Below are 26,961 nucleotides of genomic sequence, written 5' to 3'. Positions count from 1 at the left end.
TCCTCTTTTTTTTTACCAGTTCCTGAGTGCTCTTGATTCTAATGTTAATAGGCATTGCTTCAAACCTACTTAGTTCTTTTGCTTAGATGTTGTGTGAGGTTCCTATGCCTGCCATAACAAAGTGCCACAAACTGAGTGGCTTAAAACAACAGAAATTGATTCCCCAACAGTTGTAGAGGCCAGAAGTCCAATGTCAAGGTATAGGAAGGGCTGTGCTCTCTCTCAAGGCTCTAGGGAAGCATCCTTCTGTGCCTCTTCCTAGTATCTGTCGGCTGCTGACAATCCTCGGCATCCTTTGGCTTGTTGAGCATCACTCCAACCTCTGCCTCTGCCTTCACGTGGCCTTCTTCTTTGTGGATCTGAATTTTCCTCTTCTTTTAAGGACACCGGTTATACATTTAGGGCCCACCTAATCCGGTGTGACCTCATCTTAACATAATCACATCTGCACAGACCCTATTTCCAAATAAGGTCACATTACCAGGTACCAAGGTTAGGACTTTGCTCTGTCTTTTTGGGAGCACACAATTCATTCCACAACAAATGTTGTTTGAAGTCATGCAGATTTTATTTGAACTTGAGTTACAAGTAAACTCATTTTTACTTGTTTGTTTGAGCTCCCTTTAGATTTGCACAGTTATAGCTTTATATTAATTAGTAGAACACATAAACGGCAGAGCTGTGACAAGGCTACCCCCTCATCTGACCTTTCATAGATAGGGTCACTCACCTGGTGGATCAGAGGAGTGCTGTGGGATGCTCTAAGAATTTCACCAATGCATTTGTCAGAGCCCCTCTTGAAATCCCTTTGACTAAGACGAAAATATATCTGAATGATATGGGTGGTTATATTTTTAATTGACCGAACCGTCCTGTCCAAAAGGTACTGATTTATAGGTTGCTGTTGAATATGCTGGAGGAGATTCTATTGGCCCATAAGGTCCTGAAAGGAGGGACTGTTTGTTTGCTGAGAATCACATCATGGGGTTCTGTCTTGGATTCTGTATATTTTACCATGGTTAGAAATGCCCGTTTGAGAATGTGGATGGTATGGATTAAATCTAGGGCGGGGGAGGCTAATATGGTAGAAGACAGAATGAGGATCTGCAGGGATTTTAACAGACGGATTGTATCTAAGAAAATAAGATTGAATTAGTATAAGCAAAAAGTAGTGCTCTAGGAATTTTTTATTAAAAACAAAGAAGCCAACTCTACAAGCTTGGTTGGGAGCAATGTAGTTTTAATAGTAGCACATGAAAATTACTTTTAGTTGACAGCAGGCTTGTTGTAGGATGTGGCTCATTTGCTGTATGTATGTTTTATAATATCGTATAAAACCTTTCAGCTTCTCCGATTGAAGATGGTGGATGTTGACTGAAACAAAAAATTAAAATTAAACATGTTATTAAAAATTCACAAAACTAGTATAGAAGTATAGTATAGTAAATATAGTGTGAAAGTACAGAAGAAATTTAAATAATTGAGCTTTCACATCATGATTTTTGTAAGTTGGTAGCATTTATACTTCTGAAGTTATGAAAGTTTAAAACTGCACTAAGGGGCCTGGCCCAGTGGCATAGCGGTTAAGTTTGTGCCCTCCACGTAGAGGCCCAGGGTTCGCCAGTTCGCTTCCCGGGCACGGACCTACACACCACTTATCAAGCTATGCTGTGGCAGGCATCCCACATGTAAAACAGAGGACGATGGGCACGGATGTTAGCTCAAGGCCATCTTCCTCAGCAGCATTGAGGTGGATTGGCAGTGGATGTTAGCTCAGGGCTCATCTTCCTCAAAAACAGAAAAAAGTGCACTGAGACTTTTGGGATCCTGTGTGTGTGTGTGCACACGTGTGTGTCTCTGTGTGTGCAAGCATGCACAGTGTCTTATCTCTGGGGAATGAGAGCCCAACTTCTGCCTGCACTAGACAGGCCCATCTGGAGTACAGTGTGTATGTGGTATGTGATTCTAGAATGGATACTTCCTCAGCTTCTCTTATGGACCCCCATGGTTTTGGGGACCCAGGATCCGCTTGGTGAATGCTTCTAGAAATGTTCTGTCCTGACCTCTTTCCAGGGACCCCTATCCTGAACGGGATGAGACGGAAGCTGCATCAGGCACCCTTCACTACAGGATCCTGATTGCTTTCCCCGACTCTGGGTGTTAAGAAAATAGGGTTGGAACGTGGAATAGTAGAAACAGCATTGGTTTGGGGTTGGAAGACGGGTCTAGCGCAAGCTCCATGTCCTGCTTGCTGTGTGGTCTCTGTGTCTTCAAGCCTGTTTCCTGTTCTGTAAAACACCTTTTTTTCCTGGGTTGTAATGGACCTCAAATGAGATAATAAATGTCAAAGCACGTTCAAAACTGTGTTCCTTATTACTTAGTGAGTGATGTTAGTGACTGACGCCTCAGCTGAAATCTACCTCGTAGTGGATTGCAGCTGGACTCAGCCGTGTAAATTCATTTGCAGGGCTTAATTGGAGACAGATGTCACCAAGATTTGCTTTTGGTGCTCTTTAGAACCAAAAAGCGATTATCTGTTGCTTTCTTCCCACTCTCAACTTTTATTCCTTTGGTGGAGGTAAGAGGGAATTAAGGGACCTTTGAAGATATGCACCCTTCTCTGGAAGGAACCTGTGGAAGATTAAACCAAACCACATTTAGAACCAGTCAGACTTCTAAAACCGACACTGTTCAGGAGTCCCAGCCCTTTTGTCCCCAGTGAATTGGGTCAAAGGGATTTTTGATGGCCTCGCTGCTCTGTTCTGGGGCTGGTGATCCTGGGAAACCACAAGCTTATTGGCAACACCAGGAAAATGCTCAGAGTCTAAAGACCAGGACTCCTCACAAAGTGGTTTTTGAACTACTGCTAACAAAATTCATTCATTCTTTCATGCATCCATTCATTTATTGAATAAGCTAAGCGAACTTACCATGTGCCAGGCAGTGTGCTAGGCACAAATAACTGTCGACAGTAACACTTACACTAAACATGACCGTTCATATGACTTTTAATATTGCTTGTGTCTAAGGATGTCAAAGGATCTTAGGTACTGAACTCCGACTTAGAATATTAAATATTGCTTACTGCTCTCGTGTATTTTATCTCTTTGGAAAAATGTTCTAGTAAAATGATTAATGGGTCACAGCAGGCTAACAATTCTTTATGGATTTAAATTTTAATTGGATCATATGCCCAGTTTTAATTGAATCTATGGGCAGACTACTTTGAGATGCATGGCACTTGATGCTGGAATATTTTATTGTTTCAATAGATGTTAACTCTAGGAATGTACAATTCTTATTTTTAAGAAGACATTATAGCTGTTTTGTTGAATAATTGCCAAGTGTCTGTGACATTTTATTGTCCTATAGAAAATCTGTTTTGATCATTCCTGATCGCATTGATTTGTAGAATGCAGCCTGATGTTTGAAATAGAGGGGTTTGGGGGTCCTGTTTGTTTTGAGTTCCAAACAGAGAGCACATGGTAGTGGGCTTTGCTCTTGTCAGCATGATCCCACATGCCTCTTAGCAATGGAGAAACTACAGAGGTGCTGGAGACTTTCTCTACCATAGCTACATTTTAGCTCATGCATAAATATAAAGTTTTCCAGAACATAGTGATATTTTCAATTTTAACCCACTGCCAAGCTATAGAGACACATAGAGTATTGTACTTTGGAGACAGACTCTAACTCAAGCCAAACTAGTTCCTTTGCTACAAATAGACGATTTTCTACTTAGGAAATCACGACATTGTATAACACTTGCAATCTTTTCTTTATGCTTCTCTTCTGGTCCTCATGGGCTTCTTTTTATTGTGTTCAGTAACAGTGACACCTGAATTGTTGACATGGAAAAATCCTACTAAATATAACATTGAAAATGAATCCTGTACACTAAGAGTCTTGGAGGTCATTAGTTCACCCTCCCTCCCTTTGTAGAAGTCTTCCCCACAGCATTGCAACCCCAACTTGAACCCTCAGTTGATGACAGCTCACAACTGTATAAGAAGGTCAATTCCACTGTCCATTAGTGCTGATTTGTAACAAGTTCTTTCTTATACTAAGCCCAAATTAATCTCTCTCTACCTTGTACACAGTGGTCCTAATTCTGCTCTCCAGGGTGATGATACCACCCACCGCCTTCATTCTTAGAAGATGAGCTTTTCTCCTAGGCCACTGGGATAATCAGAGTCATTCACTATAAACTATTTATTTTCCTTTTCTTCTAGACCAAAAGGTCCCTATCTCTTCACTCATCTTCTCCCCTCTTCTCCTCTTTCAAGGAAGAAGGGTCTCTCTTCCTTTCTATAGGCAATGATAGTGTTCTTGAGTTTGTCTTCTCTCTTTGTCTTTGTAGCCCTGCCTTATCAGTGCTCCCTTCCCATTGTTCTTGTGGATTTGTTGTTTTTAATCTATCTTTACTGTCTTTTTCTCCTCAACACACAGCCATGCCTGAATTTCTCCTATCCTAAAAGAGCCTTCAGTCATCTCTATCATCTCATCAAATCACAATGCCCTGGGGGGCTGGCCCCATAGCCTAGTGGTTAAGTTCGCGTGCTCCGCTGCAGGCGGCCCAGTGTTTCTTCAGTTCAAATCCTGGGCGTGGACATGGCACTGCTCATCAAACCCCGCTGGGGCAGCGTCCCACATGCCACAACTAGAAGGACCCACAACGAAGACTATACAACTATGTACCGGGGGGCTTTGGGGAGAAAAAGGAAAAAAAAAAATCTTTAAAAAAAATCACAATACCCTTTCTGTCTCTGCCAAATAGCTTTAAACCCCCCCTAAAAGTACTGTTTTTGAGGCCTCCCCCTCCTCATACTTACTCATTGTTTTTTACCTTTGGGTAAATGGTACCTTGAACCCACAAGAATTATGCATTTTTTCATTAAAAATATTGTCTGGCTGTGTCCTTTTAAATTTATATAGTGGCGGAAGTTCTCCTTTTGCCACTGAATGACACTTAGGCAGTCTCAAGATTTTTCTGTTCCCTCCTAAGAAAGTAGAAAGTATTAGACAGTCTTCAAGCTACAAATCACCATCTCAATTCAGAAGTGAATATGCCTAGTCCCACACACTAGTCATTCACACTTGGAGTTCTTTTTCTATACCTGTCCAGGGCCCAATGTAGTGAGTCCTTTCTCTGAAGGAAAAAGATAGGGTTGATGCCCTCTCTCCTTTTCACTCACCTCTTCCCTGTTGTTTTCCATCCTTTCAGGATTGGAATAGGGAAGGGGAAATGGAGCAGAATGATGAGAAAGGGGAGGTGGAAAGTCCTTTCTTGACTGTACTCTTGTAGATGGCTTCAGGCTCATTGGGTCAGCAGATGTTATATGAAGCCAACTTCTCTTATAGATGTGTTCGTGGGTTCCTCAGGGACTCTCACAGGGAACATTCCATTCTTCTTTGATCTAGTCAGTTCAGTTTCTTCCAGCTTTGGATGTTTCTCCCTCAGTCTTTGTTTTCCAAAGCTCTCCCTTTTGGCCTCAGATGATCCTCTTGGGAAGGATTTAAATTAGCTTCATGCCAACTCACTCCCTCGCATCCATCTAAACACTCATACATCCTTTGCCCCAACGATAAGCCACCCACTGCAACCAGGCCTCCTTTACTCTGTTGCCATAGGTTCTCTGGCAAGAGCCAAACACTCAAGCACCAGTCTATTATTTCCTTCTGTCCTCACATGACACTGACCAAGCTCTTCAGATCTCCCAGTGAAGCCCCAGCTGAGGTGAGGGGAAGCATCTCCAGTCTTTTGGAATGAGGGAATTCATAGCACAACTCTCTCTAAGGAAATTTTTCTCGCAAATCCCCTTTCTCTCTAATAACTTAAGCCTTTTATACCTTTGAAGTAGGGAAGAAGACTAAGGCCTAAATTATTTATTTATATCTACTTCAAGATTTCTGCAAGGTAATCCATCTCACAATTCACTTTGGTTTCTAATACACATTCCCTTGGAGTCTGGGTGAAAATTCCATTTTCAATCCTATTACATTTGTAACTGCCTTCCTCTCCCACCACATATGTAATAGTTCCACTAAACAAAGATAACCTTTAAATCACTATATCCAGTGTTCTCCATTTTTTTCTTTTTCCTCTTTGACTTTGTAGCATTTGACATTTTTGATTATTTTCTCCTTGAAATTCTCCCCCTGGTCCTTCATGGTGTTTTGCTATCCCGGTCTTCTGCCTACCTCCTTGATTACTCCTGAGCTTCTTTTAGGTTTGTTCTTCTGCTGTATATCCTCTAATAATTGTTCCCTAAGATTCGTTCCTCAACCCTTTTTTTATACTTAATTACTCTCTATTCCTAGCCAAGTTCATCTACCTTAATGGTTTCAACGATGATGGTTATGGTAGACGGAGACGGTGACAAATGGCAACCAGATGGTATGCAATAAGCAAAGCCTTTGAAGTATGTATAATTTTCCCAATTTTACAATTAAGGAAATTAAGGCTTTGATGATAAATAATTTGTCCAAGGCCACACAGCTAGTTAATGTTGAAGGCAGAGTTCAAACCCAAATTTGTGTATGTTTGACAACACACTCTTAATGTCTAAGTATACCTCCTCTCAAATCTGCATCTCTAAGTCTGACTCCTCTCTTGAGCTCCAGAAGCATATTTCCAACTTTCTATTATGAATTTCCTTATGATTATGCAGCCACCTGAATTTCAACACATCCCACGACAACTCATCATCTTCTTGGTCAACTTTATCTCTCCCTCTGTGTTTCCTGTATTAGTTCGTGGCATCAGCATCCTCCTTAAAGGCTGCAAAACATGGAGTTGTCTTTTACTCACCCTGCACCTTCACTCCTCACATCCAACATTTTGTCCCCCTGCTTTCCAGTACCACTGCCATTGTCTTAGGTCAGTTCCTCACAATCTCTTGCTTAGACTTTTATATTGACTCTTTAACTTACTTTCCGGGTTCCAGTCGTTAATCATTCCACACCATGTTTGAACACAGATTGATTCTCCTAAATTCACTTGAGTAGCCCTCCACTGTCCAGAACTCCTTGGCATGCCATTCTAGGACAGTAATAATTCAGCTTTGTTGTATCTTTCCAGCTGTTATCCTTGCTTTCCTCTTCAGCACTCCAGCCACAGTATTATTTGCTGGTCTCCTGAAAGCCGTTTATTTTCAGCATCTCCACCTTTGCTCCTACTGTCCCATCAACCTGGAAGACTCTTCCTTCTCCCTTCACTGCCCACCAAACTCCCTCTTGCCCTTTGAAGTTCAGTTCAAAAGTTGCCTCTCTGTAACACCTTTCCTCACCTACTTGGTTTCAGTCCATTACTGATTTCTCATTCTTTTTATAGATATTTATCTCAGTTAATTCTCAGAAAAACTCTGCAGTGTTACTTTACAAATAAAGAACAGCAAGTTAAGGGAAGTTAAGAAACGTCTCAAGGTCACATTCCCAGTGGGTAACAGAGTTGGAATGAAAACAGGGATCACAGATCTTTGTTTTCCTCTTACTAGATTGTAAGTGTCTTGAAGTTGGTCCTGTGTATCATTAATCTCTATATCCCACAGCACCTGTCACAGTGCTCTGAATGTAGTGAGGGCCCAAGCAATGTTAGCAGAATCAGTGGATGCAGAAGAAGTCTATTTCACCTGTCAACCCTTCGGACACTTGAAGACTGAGGCCCAGTATTTCCCCAAAGCTGATTTTTCCAGGTTTCTTAGGCAAAAGTCCTTCAAATGTTTCTCTTAAGACCACTCTACTGTCCTGGTTACATTTCTTTTAATAGTTCATGGTCAGCAATATCCTCCTTAAACCCAGAACTGAACGCAGTACTCCTAGAGGGCTTCAAATAGTGTGGAAAATAGAAACGTATTTAATAACGGCATCAAACTTGTTCAAATGCAGCCTAAGAGTGACTATGATTTCTTTAAGCAGTTGCCAAGCAGTGCAGGCTCATGGTTAGCTTGTGGCCAGCTGAACTCTCTGGTTCTTTCTGGTCTGATGTCAAGGCAGGTTCTACTTGTTTAATTGCATGTTTGAACCTCCGTCCAGTACTTTTAACTGTATTCATGCCAGATAGCATCTTATTAATATTAGTCATTAATTCTGGCCATTTAAGAGCCGTAAACATTCCAAATTCTGCCTGAGGATAAATAATGGCAGAGAATGGAGTTGAAATAAGGTCTGCCTGACTTCCAGGCCCTTGCTCTTCCCCACTAAGTTGTGCTGCTAGAGACCTGTAGCCAAAGACCAGTAGCATAGCTGCCTGAAAGCTCTCAGATGAAATGAAAAAGAAATGAAAAGCTACCATAACCTTCATATGTTCCTTCGGGGCCGGCAGTGGCAGGGCAACCTCAGGCCTGATGTCCATCTTTGGCCAGGTCATTCTTTACCTGAAGCTGGATAATGTCCCACAGAGGAGGACAACAGGCTTTTTGTCCCCTCCACTGACCTGCCCCTTCCCTGAGTACAGGAGGACACAGGTAGGACCTTCCTGCTCTGAACGTGAGTCCACAGGGCGTATGCACTCAGGTTTTTGTTCCTGTTGAAATCTGCCAATTCAATTCCCCACACCAAGCGTGTGTCAAGCATTCTTGAAGTTTAAACAGAGGAAGTTCTGCAAAGTTAAACATCTACTTACTGGAAAGCAGATGAAGTGAAAGTTACTGTGGAAAAATAGTTGATGAGGGGCTGGCCCGGTGGCGCAGAGGTTAAGTTCTCATGTTCCGCTTGGGTGGCCCGGGGTTCAGTTCGCCGGTTCGGATCCCAGGTGAGGACATGGCACCGCTTGGCAAGCCATGCTGTGGTAGGCATCCCACATATAAAGTGGAGGAAGATGGGCACGGATGTTAGCTCAGGGCCAGTCTTCCTCAGCAAAAAGAGGAGGATTGGCAGTAGTTAGCTCAGGGCTAATCCTTCTCAAAAAAAAAAAAAAAACTTGATGCGAAGGTAATTTTAAAATCTAGTTTCAAAACTGGGTAATTCATATGTGTGTGGATATCAGTTGTCTTGATAGATTTTCATTATTGTAAGTGTTCTGAATAACTGAAATATAATAAGACACTGATATTATATGACTTTTTTCTGCCTAAAGCGAGGTTTTCCCTCTTCACAGCTCTGAAAGATAAATGGATAAAGTCTTTAGTCAAAAAAATGATTGTGTGGATGACTTATCTTCGTGTTTCAATAGGCAGAATCACTGTGAAATCATGAGTCCCATTTTTCTTGGAGACCTAAAACAGATCTGAGTAAGAGTTTCTCTAAATTCATATGAATCTTAATCAAATAATCAGAACAAAGCCACAGAAAAGCGGCAGCTTTGTCAAGAAGTGCCAGCAGTGGAGCTGAAAGAATCCCCACCTGTAAGTGCAGGGGAAGAAGGTAAGTAAAGTAAGCCATTGTGAGAAGGTCAAGGTGAAACTAGCCTCATCTTGATCAAAGACAAAATCAGCCTCTACATTTAGTGTAGCTATTCAGGTAGACTAGGGCCAGTGAATACAGTGATTGCCTTTGTCCACTTGTGGGGCATCCCACTGATGTGACAGCTGGGACGTCTCACTGATATGACCACAGAGCTCCCTGCCCAGCTATTGAGAACTGAGGTTATAAAGCTTTTGTGTTTATTAGCTCTGGAGAAAACCAAATTTCTTCTTTTATAGGTTTGCCCCTCAACCTTACTGTCAACTTAGCTACATTTATGTTTTAATACCTTTTTTGTTCATTTCACACTTGAAAGCCTTTCAGCAGAATTATTCTGAGAATGCCGTTAGATGTCAGAAGATTAGTTTATATTATGATTAGTTTTAAAAACTTGTGGAAAAATGAGTGCTGTTGTTTCTTCTTCTTCAAGTGAGATATAAAATGTTATCCTATGTGATGGGTTTTCCAAGTATGAAAATTAGGATAGCTCAGATACTAAATAGGAGGATTTATAGACAATTAACCTGAATTCAACTTATTATATCACAGGAGCCTGATCTTATAATATATGTGTGTATATGCATATAGACATAGATTTTACTCAATTTGACTAATATTTATTGAATTTCTACTATGTGCCGGGCACTGTTCTGGGCACTAAGCATATAACAGTGAACTAAAGAGAGAAAACTTCTTGCCCATATGAAGCCTATGTTCTAGGAGAGGAAGATATTTAATAAACATAATCATGAGTAAAATTACATAGTATATTAGAGGGTAAGTGCTCTGAAGAAGAATGAAGCAAGGAAAGGAAGAAAAGGAGTGTGTGGAGTGGGATGTGTGGGAGGATGTGGGTGGGCTGCAATTGTAAATATGTAGTTGGAGAAGACTTCATAAGAAGATGACATTTGAGCAAAGGCTTGAAGGAGGTGATAGAGCCAGCCATGAAGATCCCAGAGGAACCATGCTTCAGGCCAGGTGAACAGTTAGTGCAAAGAGCCTGAGGTGGGCGTGTGCCTGATGTATCCCATGCAGAACTCTATAGTGGCAGATGGGCTGCAGGACTGCACTGCAATTCCTACGCTTAACTCTCCAGAGTTAGCACAGACTTCACAGGTTGAGAGCACGATCCGCAGCAAGACCACCCTAATTTCAGATACCAGCCAATTCATAAGTCCCCAGTCAGTCAGTGCATTAGCATCAGCCTAAAATGCACCCTCAGAAGAGCACCAGCCCTGGAGGAAGAGGGTCGTGGTTCCCACAAACTCCTGCCCTTATCACCTGTATGACCCTGAACAAAGTCTATATCCTTTCTGAGTCTGTGACTGCTGGTAAAATGGAGATAAAATTAGTACCAATCAAAAAACATTGCCATGAGGATTAAATGAAGTGATGTGGGTGAAAATCATGTCAAAAAGCTGTAATGCAGTGGACAAATGTTACGATTTGATATTATTACTATTTTGTGTGCTTAGAAACCCTCATCTGTGGATTAAAGTGGAACAGACTTGAGATCTTTATTTTGAACTATTTCAACAAACATTTATCTGAACAATATGTTAGTGAATATGGGAGCCGCTAACTTATGATGAAAATTTTCAGCACAAACAACTCACAGAAAGAGGCCGTCCATGGTAGGCAGCAGTGCTTAATAAACTCTGATCGGAAAGCGGTACAAAGGCCACTTGGCAACCCAAAGAGGATGCCTCAGAAGTCACAGCATGTGATGATACACACCTAGCTTCATATACTAACTGCAAGTTTAGGTAAAGTACCCAATTCTTGAGGTTTCAGGCAGGGAAGACACTGACAAAGAATAAGGCTGCATAGCTTGAGGTTCACGTGGAGTCATATTTGCTATAGTATCTGCTTGCTTTGTTCTCTGCACGTCCATATACAGAAACCCATCTGCCAGCAAATAGATCAGAATGATGAGAGCTTTCCAAAATGACAACAAAAAATGATTCTTGACTTAAAGGTAATCAAAGTAATGTACTGTTTATCAAAAAGTGCATTAAAAATAGAAATATGCAACTTAAAACATAAAAATAGAGTAAGACTTTTTCTTAACCCATTTTGTAGCCCAAGAAAAGTATTCTATCAAACTGATATCATTATTTTTAAAATTCCTTTAGGATGTTTCTCTTTATTGGGACCGATCCTATAGGCTAGTTAATAGACGGCATCATTTCTGCAGCTTTCCCTTAACGTGATGAGAGCATTAGCATATTTTATATAGTCTTTTAGATGTGCTGCAGCTAATTATATAATTTCTCATCTTTGGTTTGTAGCCAGCAGCAGGACTCTGTGTTTGAATTATTTAGAGTGATGATAATTCTCTGGCTTAACTATCTCTTTTCTAGCAGTTTGCAAAGGAAGTTTGGCCCAGCACGCCTATGGCAGGGCCATCTTGGAAGAATTCTAGCTAGTCTCTCTCTTCGCCGCTCCTCTGTCCAGTAGACTTCCAAGGAGGGCAGGAGGAGAGCCAGTCTGTAGCACATTAACTAATCTATGAAGTTGCCAACTAGAGGAGGGAAACTTTGCTTCTAAAATTGTTTGCTCACCTTTGGATTTTGGTGGTGAAGTTTTAGCAAGCAGCTGCTCAGGTGTAGTGGATGGTTCCAAAAAATTTTGCGTAAGTTGAGGATTGGCACTTTTGTCTGTAAAGAGCCAGATAGTAAATATTTTGGGCTTAACAGACCATAAGGTCTTGTTGCAATTCCTCAGCCTTACTTTTGGAATGTGAAAGCAGCCACGGACAATACGTAAACACATGAGCGAGGCTGGTTCTAATAAAACTTTATTCGTAAGAACAGGCAGTGGGCCGGATTTGGCTTGCAGGCTGTAGTTACTGAACTCTGGTCTGAATTGTTGATTTTTAGTCTTCTGGGGAATATGCTCCTTCATGAGAACTTAATGAGAGATGTGGACTCTTCTCCAGAAAAATAAACATTTTTATGCACAAGTGCGTACACGCACACGCACACAGCTTCAATTTCAAGAAGTTATATATCTCGAAGACTCAGCCATGGATCCAGGTCAAGAACTCTTGGTCTAGGTGGTATTTTCCTAACAGAGAGCCTTTTCAGTGACCTACAAGATACTCTGGGACAGCCTTTCTTTAAAAAAAACAAGATGATTTTGTTCCTATTTACCTCATATCAGAAACTCCAGACTTTAATCAGACTCTGCAGTTTACATGGAGACATAGAAGTCTTGCACTAGAAGGGGCAGTGGCACACATCAAGGGGCTTTAGAGGGAAGAAGCCATGGACACTTTGGAAAGATAGAGCAGAAGTATAATGTGGGAAGAGATGGGGGTTGGAGGCAGTTCACTTGTGACACTTAAGTAAACAGTGGGTGACTTGGGTACAGGCCTGTAATTTTAAACACAGCTGCAATATGCACCTCCTTATGATCCCTCTTGGACTTTCTTGGCCCACATTGCCCTCTCTTTTTGCTAGAACAGAGTCTAGTCTAACATCTACTTTTGTTCCCCTTTTTATTTTTCTCTCATTGTCTCACGGATGTTAGTGTCAAGATTCCCTGAATTTATTGTGACATTCTCAAAGGCAAGGGGCTAGTATTTTATATTCTCTTTTAACTCCCCAGTGCCCAAGACTATTATCTGTGTGCCTCACCTCCTCTTCCTCAAACTCCCTTCTGCACGCAACTTCCCAGACACACCAGACCCTCGTTCTGCAGGTGTGTCTTGTATGCCTGCCCAGGCGATTCACTCGGCTCCCCCCACCACTGCACCTGGTGAAGTGCTGGTCACTAGAGCCTCCCCGGAATCTCTTGTGTTGCTGTGGCGCTTTATGCTTCAAGTATATGACCTGATCACACTGGATTGTGATTGTTTTCATCCCTATAGGTCCACTTTAGGTGGGCATGAGCAGTAACACAGGCCAGGCACTGTTAGTAGAGTAAATGGCTGGACAGACAAATGGCAGGTATTCAATAAGCAAGTATTTATTGGTTGAGGGTAACTACAAGATATGGGGGGAGGGAAACAGAGAAATAACTTTAAAAGAGAAGGAATTTGATTAGTTTGAAGTATGTTTATTTTCTAAGACTATCTCCTCAACATTTCTCTTTTCTGACTTAGTGGTAATTATAAAGAGAAATGTGCGGAGCCAAGCAGCCTGCAAAGGAGGCTGTGCTACCCTGTTGAATAGGTGTCCCTGGGACAATATCTGTCCTCTTCTCCACGGACACTGCCCACACAAGGACTCCCAGGTCCTGGCTGCCTGGTGGCGCTGTCCTCTGTAAACCAAAGTGGTGCAGCTTCCTGAGGGAGGTGAAATTTGGGGGTCAGTGTTCCAGAAGTGACAGCTATAGGGTGATTGTGTGCACTTCCGGTTCAGGTGGCCCAGGCACTGGCAGGATGACCCCTAGGGTTCACTGTGCAGGGTCTCCCTGCTTGGATCTGCTTGACCTCAAAAGAACTGAACCCAGGACCAGCTCAAACGATGTTCTAGCATCAAAATGACCTGACTACGATGAGGATCAGGTGGATACAAGGTCCTAGGAGCTTATTGCCCCTCTGTCACTACTGTCAGTGTTACAAACAGATAGGCTGGAGTGTGCATCTTCACACTACAAGCTTTCTCCCTGGTCACAAGCTAGTGGTGAATAGTGCAGTGCCTAAGTGCATGGGCTCTGGATGGCCAGAGTTCATTCCCAGCTTCAGCCCATACTAGCTTTGAGTCTTAATAGCTCTGTGCCTCAGTTTCCCCATCTGTAAGTTGCAGCTAACAATAGTCTGTACCTTAAAGGTTTATTGTGAGAATTAAATAAATAGACCATATAGAAGGTAGTGCTAAGGTAAAGTAACACTCAATAAATGTTTCATTATTATTATTAATGCTGTGTGAATTTGCGTTTGGTAGCACTAGAGTTCTGCTCCCTAGCAGAACACTGTCCTAGCAAATGGAGTGGGCCGAGGGTGTACTGATAGCACACTCCAGCTATAACCACCTGCTACTTAGTCTAGAAGGAGTTGGACCCTAGACACACACAAACCTTTGTGAACATGAAGCAGTAGGAGACCCCTGGCGTCTCTTCTGCCCTTCAAGGGCATTCTTCACAGAACTGACGCCCTTCTGGGGCAGGTGTGGGAGGCCTATGTCTAACACATTGATGTCTTGTAATCCACCAGCTGCGCCATATATATATTGCAAGTTGAAGGTCAGAGAGACAATAAAACCTCCCCAAGATCACACAGTACATGGCAGACCTGGAATATGAACCCGGATCTCCCTGCCCCCTAACCCCGACACATTATCTTTGCCTTGAGATCATCTCTTGTTGGGACCAATTATAGCTCTTAGTGATTTGAAAATTGGCCAAGATATATATTGCATGGCTTTTAATTAATATAAAAGTTTGGTTTCTGTTTAATTATTGTTGGTAGTGATTGTTCTTTGTGCTTCTGATGATAGAGAACACAGAGACCTGAAAGTACCCCTCACTGTCTTTGTCTAAAACACAATTCAAGGCTGTGCTTCCTGCTGGCAGACTATGACTCATTGGTGAATCAGGGGGCTGAGCCAGCCTGTGTCCTTTATGTTTAGCGCCACCAACGTTATCATTTGTCTTATGCCGCCACTGCTCCCTCATAAGTTTCCCAGCACCCACAGAATCGACTGTCTCTTCCTCCGTAATGTTTCTCAGGCCCAGGGCAGCCCACCAAGTCCTGGCCATCTTCCCGGTGATTCAGATGCCCTTTACGCAGCTCAGGGCAAAGGTGGTGAAATAGTGAAGCTGAGGGCGTTTCAGACTCTGCTCCAGACCTGGGTTAGGAGTCCTCTGAGGTCACTTAGTCCTTTGACACGAGTCCTGAGACTCTGGTTTCTAAGGTCCTTACCAGCTCTCCTCCTCTGTGCACATTCTTTTTTATCAGAGTGCAGAACTTTGGGAGATCTTCCAAGCCACCTTCCCTTCTAGAGATCTTTTTCAGTCTTTCAGTGGTTAATTTTCTGGCTGATTGACCTATTCATTTTGCTGAAGTTCCTGATTCATAGTAGTTACTCGATTTCTTTAAGATGCCAGGATAGAAGCCCAGTCATTTTCAGGAACAAAGGAAAGGTAACTGGGCTTTCCATTTCTAGAGTCATGGTTTTCAAGCCTTGCTTCTGTGCGAGGCAGCTCTTGGGGCTCTGCTTCTTCAGGTCTAAAGCAAATCCTGTGCTGAGACAAGCTTTGTGGGCCCTGGATGGCCATGGGCTTGGCGGTCAGACGACTGTTTTAGTCCCGGTTGGGCCACTTGAAGCCATTTGACTTTGGGGAAGTACCTTAACAGCTCAGAGCCTATTTCTTCATAGAGTTTTTTGTGAGGATTAAAAAAAATAACATATGCCAGGTGTTTGCCCTAGTTCCTGACCTGGATTGATGCCTAACAAATGTCAGTTTCCTTCCATCTCCCTCCATTCCCTTCCAGTGCTAAAATTCCAAGCTGTATTAACATCAACGGAAAGCATGCAGTTTTATGTTCTTTACCATTTGCAAAGTGCTTATATGTGCTCTTTCCTGCAGTCCTTACAACAACCCTGTTTGCAGATAGAAATTTTTAGTTACGTTGTGCAGCTAAAGAAATACATTCAGAAGCCGGATCTGAGTTTCAGTCAATGCTCCATTCTGTATCTAACAGCCAATCACTGAATATTTATTGATCCTCTCCTGCATGCTCAGCTCCAGGCTTGGTGCTGTGCGGAGGGTTTGGAGGATGTGGTCCCTCTCGCCAAGGAGATCATGGGTGATGGGGGTAGGAGAGGTGATAGGCAGAAGCTGCCTGAAACAAGCTGCCATCACCCCAAGAAATATTTATTGGTCGCCAATTTTGTGCAGGACCGTGAAATGACAGACCAATTACTTACTTTTTTAAATGTGATTCCTTTTTTCAATCACTTTTTCATAATGATCTTAAGAGAAACAGAGTTTGAAAGTAAGGCTTGATTCAGTTCAAGTCATAATTTGAAAAAAACCCTAGCTGTATGTTAGGTCAGGCCAGGGTTTCTAGGCTTGATAAATATTTTCATTGGTTAGAGTTCATATTCATCAACAAGGTCATATGGAACATTCAGGGTGGTGGGCACAAAATTCCTCTATTCATTTTTATCTGTGACCCAACATATTAAATTCTAAAAATTAGTTTCTTGTCCAGACATCTGGCTCTGTCATTGACACCATTTTCTCCTAACGCCTGAAGTGGCAACTTTATCCTGCTTTGTCATCTGGTCTTCCCTCTACCTCGCTAGTTCCTTCTCACAGTCATTAGCTCCATCCGTGTATCTTCCCAAATCTCTCCAAATCCATCTTTCATTCTGAGTCACTTCAGGAGACTGTTAAGTGATCTTCGTTCCTCTCTTCATTCATTCAACAAATATTTATTGAGCATTTATTTTGGCCAGGCATTGTTCTAGGTGCTGCTACCATATTACATAAAACAGACATAGTCTTTGCCTTATGAAACTTAAAAGTCTGATATGGAGGGCTGGCTTGGTGGCATAGTGGTTAAGTTTTCATGCTCCACTTTGACAACCCGGGGTTCGCACGCAGGTTTGGATCGTGGGCGGGGACCTAGCACCACTCATGAAGCCATGCTGCGGAGGCATCCCACGTAAAGTAGAGAAAGATTGGCAACAGGTGTTAGCTCAGGGCCAATCTTCCGCACCAAAAAAAAAAAATTCTAGCATGAGGTACAGGCATTAAATGAATAGGAACAATGTGTATTATGATAAAGGAAGTATAAGTGGCTATGAGACTATCATTGTGCACCTAATATTTGGGTTTAGTAGCGGTTTCTCTGAGGATATGGAATTTAGGCTGAAATCTGAAGGATTAGTAGGTATCAGCCAGGCCACCCAGGTGGGGTTGGCTGAGTCAGTGCGGGTGTGGGTGTGGCTTATTGTTGTGGGCAGGTGAGGATGGGGTGACAGAAGAGTGGTGTCAGATAGAGAGAAAGCATGCTTCTGTACCAGAATTGAGGAAGTGAAAGAAATTCAGAGTGACTAGAGTGGAGGAAAGGAGAGAAAAAGTGGCAGGAAATGAGGTTGGGGCCAGGCTGTGGTGAATCTTCTAAAGTTTTAAGCATTTGGGACATCCTGGGAATAATAGGAACCAGGGTGTGGCATGATCCAATTTACCTTTTTAAAAAATCTCTCTGGAAGCAGAGTTAAGAGTGGATGGAAGTACCCAAGAGTGAATGCAGGATGACCAGTTGTGTGGCAGTTAGGATAGTTGTTGAGATGTTGGTGACCTGTCTTGGGTTGATGGCAGTGGGCACGGAGAGCAGTGAACAGAGTTAAGAAACACGTGAAAGCAGAAGTGAGTGGTCATGGTGACCTACTGAACGTAGTGGGTGAGGGAGAGATGGGTGAGAGACAACTGGCGGTTTCTTTGCTTGGGTGCCTCATTGGATGGTGGTGCTATTCACTGCTACAGGCTGCGTAGGAGGGGCAAGTGGGAAGAAGATACACTTGGCTTTCTATATGTGGGAGATGTTGGGTAGAGATGCCCCCAGAGCAGGTGTCCCGCCTCCTATCACTTCCCACCCTGGTTCCTTCTACACACAGCCTACAGATCAGGGGCCCTCAAACTGCATTTTAACTACATCATCTCCCTTTTAGGATACTTTCAATGAACCATTGTGTGTAGAGCCAAGGTCATCCTTCTTGCCCTCCATAGTCTGAACCTTGTCTCTCATTAGCCCCCTCTATAAAGTTCTTTGGGTTCCTCCGCAGACGTCCTGCTTTTTCCCCAACATTGCTCATATTCCTTCCAATTCCTAATTCAACCTCATTAAGTGCACTCTTACCAACTCTCCCAGCCTGTTTACTTTAAGCTTTTGTTCTTTCTATTCATTTTGGAACACACTACCCAACACTCCTGTAATTTTCTCCTTTTATGCGTCTGCTTCTCTTGATTTACTTAGGAAATCCAAATCAGATATTGTCAAATATGTCATTGGCTGGTCGCTTCCACGGTGCTCTGTGTATAGTTATGCTCCAGATATATCAGGGCATGGATAGATGAAGGGCAGGTTTGTGGAGTGAAAGATGAGGCAGATCAGGTTGGAGAGGTTGGTAGAAGATGTATACATGTGGATTTAGTTATAGATACAGATTGATGTATATCCACGGATACACACGTACATACTAGGACAAGGGGGTTCTCATTCATTCAGTGTATCATAGCAGAGCGGGAAAGCATTGTGAACTTTGAAACAGAGAGATGACACATGGAGTGCAGTAATTTATAAAAATTAATCTGGCTGCACCATACAGATGCATTTGAAGGGGGAAAACAATTGCTAGTGATTAATGAGTTCATCTTATCTGCCGGGCTCTGCGCTAAGCACTTTACATGGATGAATTTATGTAATTCTCACAACCACCCTGTGGCAGTCTATGGTACTGTCATCATCCCCATTTCACAGAGCAGGAATCCGAGGTGAGAGAAGGTCAACTATTCATTGGTGGAACCAAGATGCAAGTCGAGCCTGCCTAACTTGAGAGCCCACCCTTTTAGCCGTTATCCTATAGTGTCTTCTGGAAGAAGAGGAAGAACAGAGGAGTCTAGGTCAGTGCTAGGAATGGAGAGTGATTTTCAAACTGATTCCGGACCCCTCGGGTTCCAAGAAGAGTCCTAGAGCCTGCAGGGAAGAGGACAAGCCCTCCCCTTCAGCCAGAGCAGCCCCACTGGCCTCTGTCTAAACATCCAGGCTCTAGGTAAGATTTGAAGAAAGGATCCCCTGCTAAAACAATCTTTGAAACCATGAAATCTAAGGATTTCAGTTCTTTGGCTTGTGGCAGGTGCTGTAGAATGAGTGCCGGGGACTGTCTGAGATGCTACAGCCTGGAAAAGTCTTCCTGGGACAAGGGGAGGGATGTTTATTATTCCCAAAGAAATGAATCTGTTAGCTTCAGAATGCAAAAAAAAAAAAAAAAAAGCATTTTTTAACTTAAATCACCACCAAAACTTGTTTTCTTGTTTTGAAACTCTTGGGAAGGAAAATTTCTTTTTGACCCTTTTGACAAATTATAAATCAACTAATTAAATAGGAGAACTTGTTTTGTTATTGACCTTTAGCATTTTCAGAATGCTTTCATGAATTTATTTATTTGAGCCTTACAACTACCAGTGAATTAGGTAAGGTCATGATTAGTGCCCATTTTACTGTGGCCATAATAGACGCAGAAAGGCTAGGCGGTTTGCTCAGAGTTGCTGCCTGTCTTGTTCATTGCTCTGTCTCCAGTGCTTAACACGTAGTAGTTGCTCAACAAATGCTTGGTCAACAAATTGAATGCTTGAACATAGATAATAAGGGGTAGAGTTGGAATTCGAGTTCAACTAGTGTAATTATCTCTCGCTGCCTAAAATATGACAGAGTCCAGTCCATGGCAAGTCACCACTGCAAATGAGTATAAAGATGACATTGGAAATCAATTAACTTTTTGTGTTTCATCTGTCAATTTAATGTTTGGAATGCTCTCTTCCGTCGCGTAAGCTTGAAAAATCTGCCCCCTACAGTTCTTCACTCCGTATTTTAGAATTGAATCTATGCCATCTCCTAGACAAGGCGTCTGCCAGGTATTAACTATGACTGCAGCCACCTGTAACAATCCCATGTTCCTTTTTTTATAAACCTTGATGCAATTTACAGAGCAAATTGTTTGTTGATTTGGCGGGAAGGGAGTACTAATACCAAATCTATTATTCAATGCATTTTAGGAAAAAAAAAGAAAATGTTTATATGTTATATATGAGTTACTTGAGGATATAGAATGGATTCATTCTTTTGGCTTGTCAGTTGAAATGATCACCTCCTAGTATGCCTATTAGGAATAAGCATAGTGTTTTACTGTAAGAATGTTTGCAGAAGAGAATAAAGATGGATGTCAGGGTTTGGACATGGTCTCTATTTGTTTTCTCGTCTGTCTGGCTTTAAGGGGCGTGAGCTGGCAGGCTCTCTGTGCTGGCCACGGCTGCCTCACCCTCTGGAAATCTCGAATTCTGAAATGTGTGTCAGGCCAATTGTGCCTCGCCAGCCAGCTAGAGAACGCCTCCCAACTGGCGGCTCCCCGCAGGAAATGCTATGCTAATCTCTGCTGAAAATATTCTCAGGAAACTAATTACTTAAAAAATGCCACGTTGCCATGGTACTTGAAACCTGTGGGTGGAGGGTCATGCAGTAAGGCTTCCAATTAAGTAAGTCTCCAGGTTATAAGCTTTCATTTTCTGGTTGTTTTCAGTTTGTGTTTAATTTGAAACACAAGGAGAAAATGCTCATCCCAGGCCTGGCCTTCTTTCTCTTTTGCCTTTCCTCCTCTTGGCAGCTTCACCCTCCACCTCCTAAGCTCCCGCCAGTTCTATTTCTAGGTGGGAAGGGATAGTTGGAAAGCTTCCACGTGGGGGGCACTTCGTGTGAAGCAACACTGACCACAGGAAGAGTGAACCGAGGGCCACAACCACAACAAACACAGAAAACCAAACAAAAATCCTGCCTCAGTCCAAGTGTGACTGTTTTAGGCTTTGGGTTTTTTTTTTTTTTTCAGTTTTATATTTTGACCTATTAGGGAAAGGATGTCTAGAGGGACATAGAAGGAGAGAAAGAGGGAAACATAACTGAAGAAGAGGTGAGAGAGACAGAAGAAAAAGGAAAAGAGCAGAATTAGAGGGTGAAAGCTAAAATTTATTGAGCATCTGCTTTATGCTTCTTGGTAAAGGTGGGGCTAGCCGTCTTACCCGGAGCGGGAGGGGATCCAAGCTTCAGCCATGGGGAGGTCAGCTTAACCGAGAGGGGCAGAGAGCTGCCTAGAGAAGCAGACAGGTCCTGGAAGTTCCAAGTGGGTGGAATCCACTGGTTCTATCTGTTGTGTATCTGGCCTCTGGGCAGCAGAGTTACTGGATTTCATCAGAGCTCTTTCACATGCTCATTAGCTCTTTCTGTGCTGTGAAAAAGCTGGTCAATTTCTGTGTTCAAATGCAAAGGTCATTTGTGGTGTGTGTTTGTCGTGGATGTTTTGTATTTCTTTTGCCCTTGGGATTCTTAGGGTTTTGCTCCCTGGTGTTCTGGAAATTTCCTCTGGGCTTCCCTATAGGTGTCAGTGAATTTGCTAATGGGGACCTGAAAGTCTGTTTGGCGGGCAGTCAGCACCTCGTCCCCTGGAGCCTGCAGGTTGGATTTGGAGTAAGGAGTGCGTTGACCTACAACTCCCATCCTTTAAATCAGATTCTCTTGATTTGCTTGCTTGTTTACTTGTTTTAAAACACTTTCTCTTCCTTGCAAATGTGTGTCGTGTCACACATAGGCCTGAGGGTTTGAATTTGCTTTGAATAAAAGCTGCCCTCACCGTTTATTTGGTTGTGGCCTAGGTAGGTTAGTAATAAATCAAAACCTAAGTAAACTAGTAACTAAACATTTCCATGAATGCATAGGTTACTTTGCTTTAAATAGCTCTGTAGCCTTTTTTTTTTTAAGTCAAACTTTCAGGATTTAACTCTGAATGGCTAACCCTAGGAGTCAAAAGTAGAGAATATTGATTAGGGGTGTGCAGCCTTTGTGGTGGGTAAAATTAAGGATGCTATGATTTAAAGGAACCTCCGTGTTACAGCAACCATTATATTTCTTTCAGCATGGTTTTTACTGTTGACCTAGAACTATTGAGTTTCTGTGACTGGGGGAAAAAAGATCTTTCCATTTTGTCAGTATGCAAAGTAGTGATATGTTCTAAGGATTAATGAATTAATTGCTTTAAATGCTTAATATGATACTATTATACTTAGGCTTAACTTATTTTTATGTTTTCTCATTTACTGAATAGAGCACTTAACTTTCTCATGGGAAATTTGGGGTACTATTAGTAGAAATTCCAAAGCATAATGCAACAATAAGTGTTTCTTTTCAGTATTTATTTGCGACTTAGTGCCTCATAAAACAACTAAAATGATTGGCTCTCTGTGATTATGTTCTTTCCATCTTTCAAGGAATCTCTTTCCTGTTTATATTTGATTGAATTATGAGATTTTACTGTTTGCCAGGCACTAAACTAGATGCTGGGGATATAATGATGAATAAGCTATGATCCTGCCCTCAGAGAATTCCTGTTTTTTATGTGTGAGAAAACTAGTAATTAACTCAGAATTCGGCAGCCTCAGAAAATATTAGGTCGATACTTCCATTAACAATAATTTTTCTAGTATATCTTTTTATTCTCTAAAAATTTCTTCCCCTTTTCTATACTGGCATACTGACGTCACCAACTTGGAGTAAAAGTAATCCAGGCTAGAATTGAAGGAAAATTAATCATTTTCTCTGCTCAGTGCCGTGATCAACTGCATAGTCACTGGTCACCTGCCTATTGCAAGTTTAGTTCTAAGCTACGAAGTTCTAGCCAACACACTCTTATATTGTGCTATCATCTTTCTGTAACCTTATTTTCCTGTAGGCATGAGCCTTAACTTTTCAACATTTCTGAAATTCTCACAAAACCAATATCACAGTTTTTGCTAGGTAAAAACCACTTAACCACAATTCATAACAAGAATTATATTTATCCTCTGTCTGCTTCACACTGTGAGGAGAGTCTGGGATGCTAGAGTTTAAGATAAGAAAAAAAAGGTAATTTAGTAGGCAAATTAAAACTGTGATAGTCAAGAGGATATGCATATAACCTTTTTCTGTGTATCTCCATTAAAAATAATTTATTTGAGGGGCTGGCCCTGTGGTGTAGTGGCTAGTTCAGTGTGCTTCGCTTCGGCAGCCTGGGTTCACAGGTTCGGATCTCGGCATGGACCTGTACCACTCATCAGCCATGCTATGGCAGCGACACACATATAAAGTGGAGAGGAAAATTGGCACAGATGTTAGCTCAGGGCTAATCTTCCTTAAGCAAAAAAAGAGAAAGATTGGCAACAGATGTTAGCAGGGCTAACCTTCCTCAGCAAAAAATAATAATAATAATAGTTTATTTGAGAACATGGTTAGCAAGGAAAAGATGAAAAAGATATTTAAAAATTTTTACAAAAGGTATAATAGAAGTGCCAAGTGATAAAGTATTAGCGTATTCATGGTTAGACACAGTTTCAGGAAAGTGTTCATTAAGATGTGAAGTCAAGAGGAAATAATGTAACATATGAATATTGTATATTAAGAGAAAATACATTTTATATAGCTCTCCCAAAAGAATATATAGTTTTCTCCTTCTACCTTTTTTCCTTCTTTCTAAGTATCTGGGCAATATTCTGAGACCTTGCTTTGATGGTGTTTTAACCCAAGTGAATACCAGCTGAATCTGACTTAACAGAAGGCCCTTTGGCCAGATATTAATGAAAGTCACGTGGCTGTGGCCCAGGACAGTTTCACGTCTCTCTGCATCGTACGGGGCACTTCCCTGGTATAATCCACACGTTCACAGCTCTTCACAGTCAGCCAAGCATTTCCTGAGAGCCCCTTCATGCTCAGCTCTGTCTATGCTGAGGACTGCGAGGAAGGCTTTAGAAAGTAAGGGCAAAGCTTTCCTGTGGGACAGACACCACATGAAATGTATTTCACTGAATTCTCACAACCACCCTGGAGGCAGGTGTGATGACCCTTATTTGCCACTTGGGAATGCGGTTGGCAAGGTGAGATGCCTCTCTGAGGAGTCCATGGCTGTGCAGGTAGGACTCCTGGGGTGTACCGTTAACTGTCATACCACTGCTCTCCCAACAACAAAACCGTCAGGCCTCTGCTGGGGCTAGACACTCTTATACCCAACCAGTTCTCCAGATCCCCTTGTAAGTTAAAGTATGGGTGAACTCTGAGATGATTGACCTGTGTGGCCCTGAAACATTTCCTGTCTGATTAACCTTGGCACAAGAAGCTGTACAGATCCATGTCCTGGTAGCAGCTCTACTTCAGGACACGCAGGGCAACTTAAATTGAAAAAGGAATTTTCTGGGTGGCAGAGGCAGTGGTTTCAGAGGCCCCCCATCCCCTACTTCAGGCACAAATACTGCAACAGCAGGGCCCTCCTAGAGTCTACACCAGCGGGATGTGACCCCACGCATTTGATATTCACATGTCTGATGCTCAAGCCTCAGGGGAAACCTCACAGAAATCCACCATCTTCTCTCAAAGAGCAGATCTGCCATTGTGGTCCCTCAGGAGTCCTGTGCTGGTGGCAGACATCTCTGGAGAGATGGGGCTGTTGTGTAAATCTCCTTCCCTTTCTCCTAGGTACAAGAGTTGATCTCATAAAAGGTAGCTATTGCTGGCAGAATTTAGCACTCTCTATAGGCCTGTGTTCTAAAGTTTGAAACATCTGAGGATTTTTCCAGAAGTTAGATTTGAAAAGTTTCATCTATTCTCACATCTCTCTATTAGAAGATTATGAATCCGTGTCTTCTTTTGTTAATTTCTAAAAATGATTAATTGCACAAGGAACAGAGATAGCATTTTTGTGTGAACTATACTCTTCCTTTTTTCACTATCTCCTCCAATTCTCCCCTCCCTGCCTCCAGCAATTTCTGGCCTATTTCCTAGAGGTCGGCTCATTGCCACATTAGGGTCTTCGCTGCTCCTTCTGTGCCAGGAGGGTGCTGCCACAGCGGCCCCCAGAAGGTCTCGCAGTACCAATTTTCCCTGTAGACCTGTCCGAGAGACACCTGTGGGACTGGAAAGGGATTTGGTCCTTTAAAAAATGGTCTGTTTTAAGAAACTCTGTTTTAAGGAAGGGTTGTCTACCTTTCCTATTTCCTTCCCCACATGAAAGGAAAAAGGAAAGAAATAGTCAAATTATTTTGAGGATACTCTCTCATTTCTGTTAGGCACAAAATCATAGTTCTCTTTCAAATGGTTACTGACTGGAAAAAAGATTGTATATACTCAGGCTGAGTGCTATCTGTGTTTTTATCAAGTTCTTTTGTCTTCTCTGCTCCCTCATGCATCTCCTCTAAAGAGACAGATCACAGATTGATTTTAAAAGACGTTAAGAATGTCCTCAATCTCTGCAGAGTGGTATTTTATCATTGTGTTGGCTACTAGTTCATTTCCATTTATTATTGCTGGTTTCGATAGCATGTCATTTTCATCTGAAAGTTGTTTGCAGACTCTAAGGGGGTTGCAGGTAGCTTGTCTTGCTTTGTCTCCATGGTAAATGAAGCTCTGTTAGAGGAGCTGGGGAACACGCGGAAGTCAGGAGCTCTACTGTAACCTCAGGAAACAGCAACCACAAAAGACAAAGGAGGAGCATATGGCTGCAGCTGCCTTTACCAAGGCAGAGGAAACCCAGTGACAGGTGAGGTGGGGCGGGGCAACGGTGAGAGCTGGGGGAGGACCGTGCTGAATGCTGGAAGCTTCTCCCACTGGAGCTATAGAAGCACTCTTGTTTCTGGTGGGAGTGGCAAGATCTCATTCACAGAAGAGGTCTTGTGTTCTTTTAAGGAGTAATCAAGTCTGAAGTGCTTTGTATCATTTCACCCTACCTACAAGTTAAGGAATAGACTCGTTCTCACCCAAAGTGCCTCCTTACCCTCTGAATCTGTCAATATTCCTTCATCACTCTTGATTTTAAAATCCCTGCCAGATGCCTTTCTATAAAGCCTTTGGCATCATTTTCTTTTGTGAAAAAAAATAATAGCAATTAATAACCAGAGTTTGTTGAGGGCTTCAGTGCCAGGCATTGCCTTTTACGTACAATATCTCATAAGTCCCACACCAAATACTACAAGTTGGTGTTATTCTGCCCTGCAGATCAGGAAAGCTTGGAGGCAGATAAGTTGCTCAAGTTCACACAGTGGAGAGCCGGGATTCCCAGCAGCCCTGCCAGGCTTCAGGGCCCACACTTTGAGTGTGTATGGGGGGCGGGGGGTGGCTTTCACACATCTCCAGTATCTTCAGTTTCATATGCAAATATTTATTTCTAACCCCCTCTTTAGAGAGAGATGAGGTTGAAAGTAAGAAGTTGTAGGTGTTTAAATATGAGCACTAATATTCATGAATATATGGTCCAGACCACCTCCATGAGGCCAGTCTTGGAATGAGAGCTGCAGAGGGTCAGACCCAGGAGATGCCAGCAGCCATAGTGTCCGTCCTTCAGCCTCTGGTCTTTTTCTGCAGCGTAAACTAGTCGCGACTATATGATATTGAAAATGTGTGTTGTATAAGGCTGACACAGCATGAACAATCTTATTAAGAGTGTTCATGACAAATCAGGAGCCTCAGTCTCTGCTTACTGAGGTGTGCAAACTTCTGAGAACAGGTTTTTCTTTTTCCTAATGCTTTGTAGAGACCCGTATTTTTTTATTGCAAAAGCTTTATGGTTTCTTGTTCAAGAAAATGTGTGCATCTTGTTCAAGAAAATACAAGCACAAATTTGTAAGAAAAAGAACCCCTGTTTTGCTAAATCAACAATAGGAGTTGATTACTTACATCATGCCCCTACAAATTCTACCACCTTGAAAAAGGGCAATTGTGAAGCCTCTATTGTCTAACCTAGTTTAGAATTAGCATAATCCATGTTCTTTTTCTTTGTCCTTAACTCAACATTTTCTCTTGCTTGATTTGAATAACAA

General features: G+C 42.2%; 1 protein-coding gene and 1 long non-coding RNA gene across 6 annotated transcripts in view; one reads left to right on the top strand and one right to left on the bottom strand.

The window, feature by feature from the left end:
- DCLK1 (doublecortin like kinase 1) overlaps positions 1 to 26,961 on the top strand; it is a 318,321-nt gene that overhangs the window by 170,890 nt on the left and 120,470 nt on the right. The gene's annotated exons all lie outside the window — the stretch shown is intronic.
- LOC123288852 (uncharacterized) lies at positions 1,171 to 21,321 on the bottom strand. Its single transcript, XR_006532391.2, has 3 exons — positions 21,151 to 21,321; positions 8,624 to 8,783; positions 1,171 to 1,374 (listed from the first exon to the last, which is right to left on the bottom strand). It is a non-coding gene; the product is annotated as an uncharacterized lncRNA (long non-coding RNA).

This window comes from Equus asinus, chromosome 11 (assembly GCF_041296235.1).
Source record: "Equus asinus isolate D_3611 breed Donkey chromosome 11, EquAss-T2T_v2, whole genome shotgun sequence".
NCBI lineage: Eukaryota > Metazoa > Chordata > Mammalia > Perissodactyla > Equidae > Equus > Equus asinus.
Note: the sequence above shows the minus strand (reverse complement) of the source record. Positions and strands in the feature narration are given on the sequence as shown.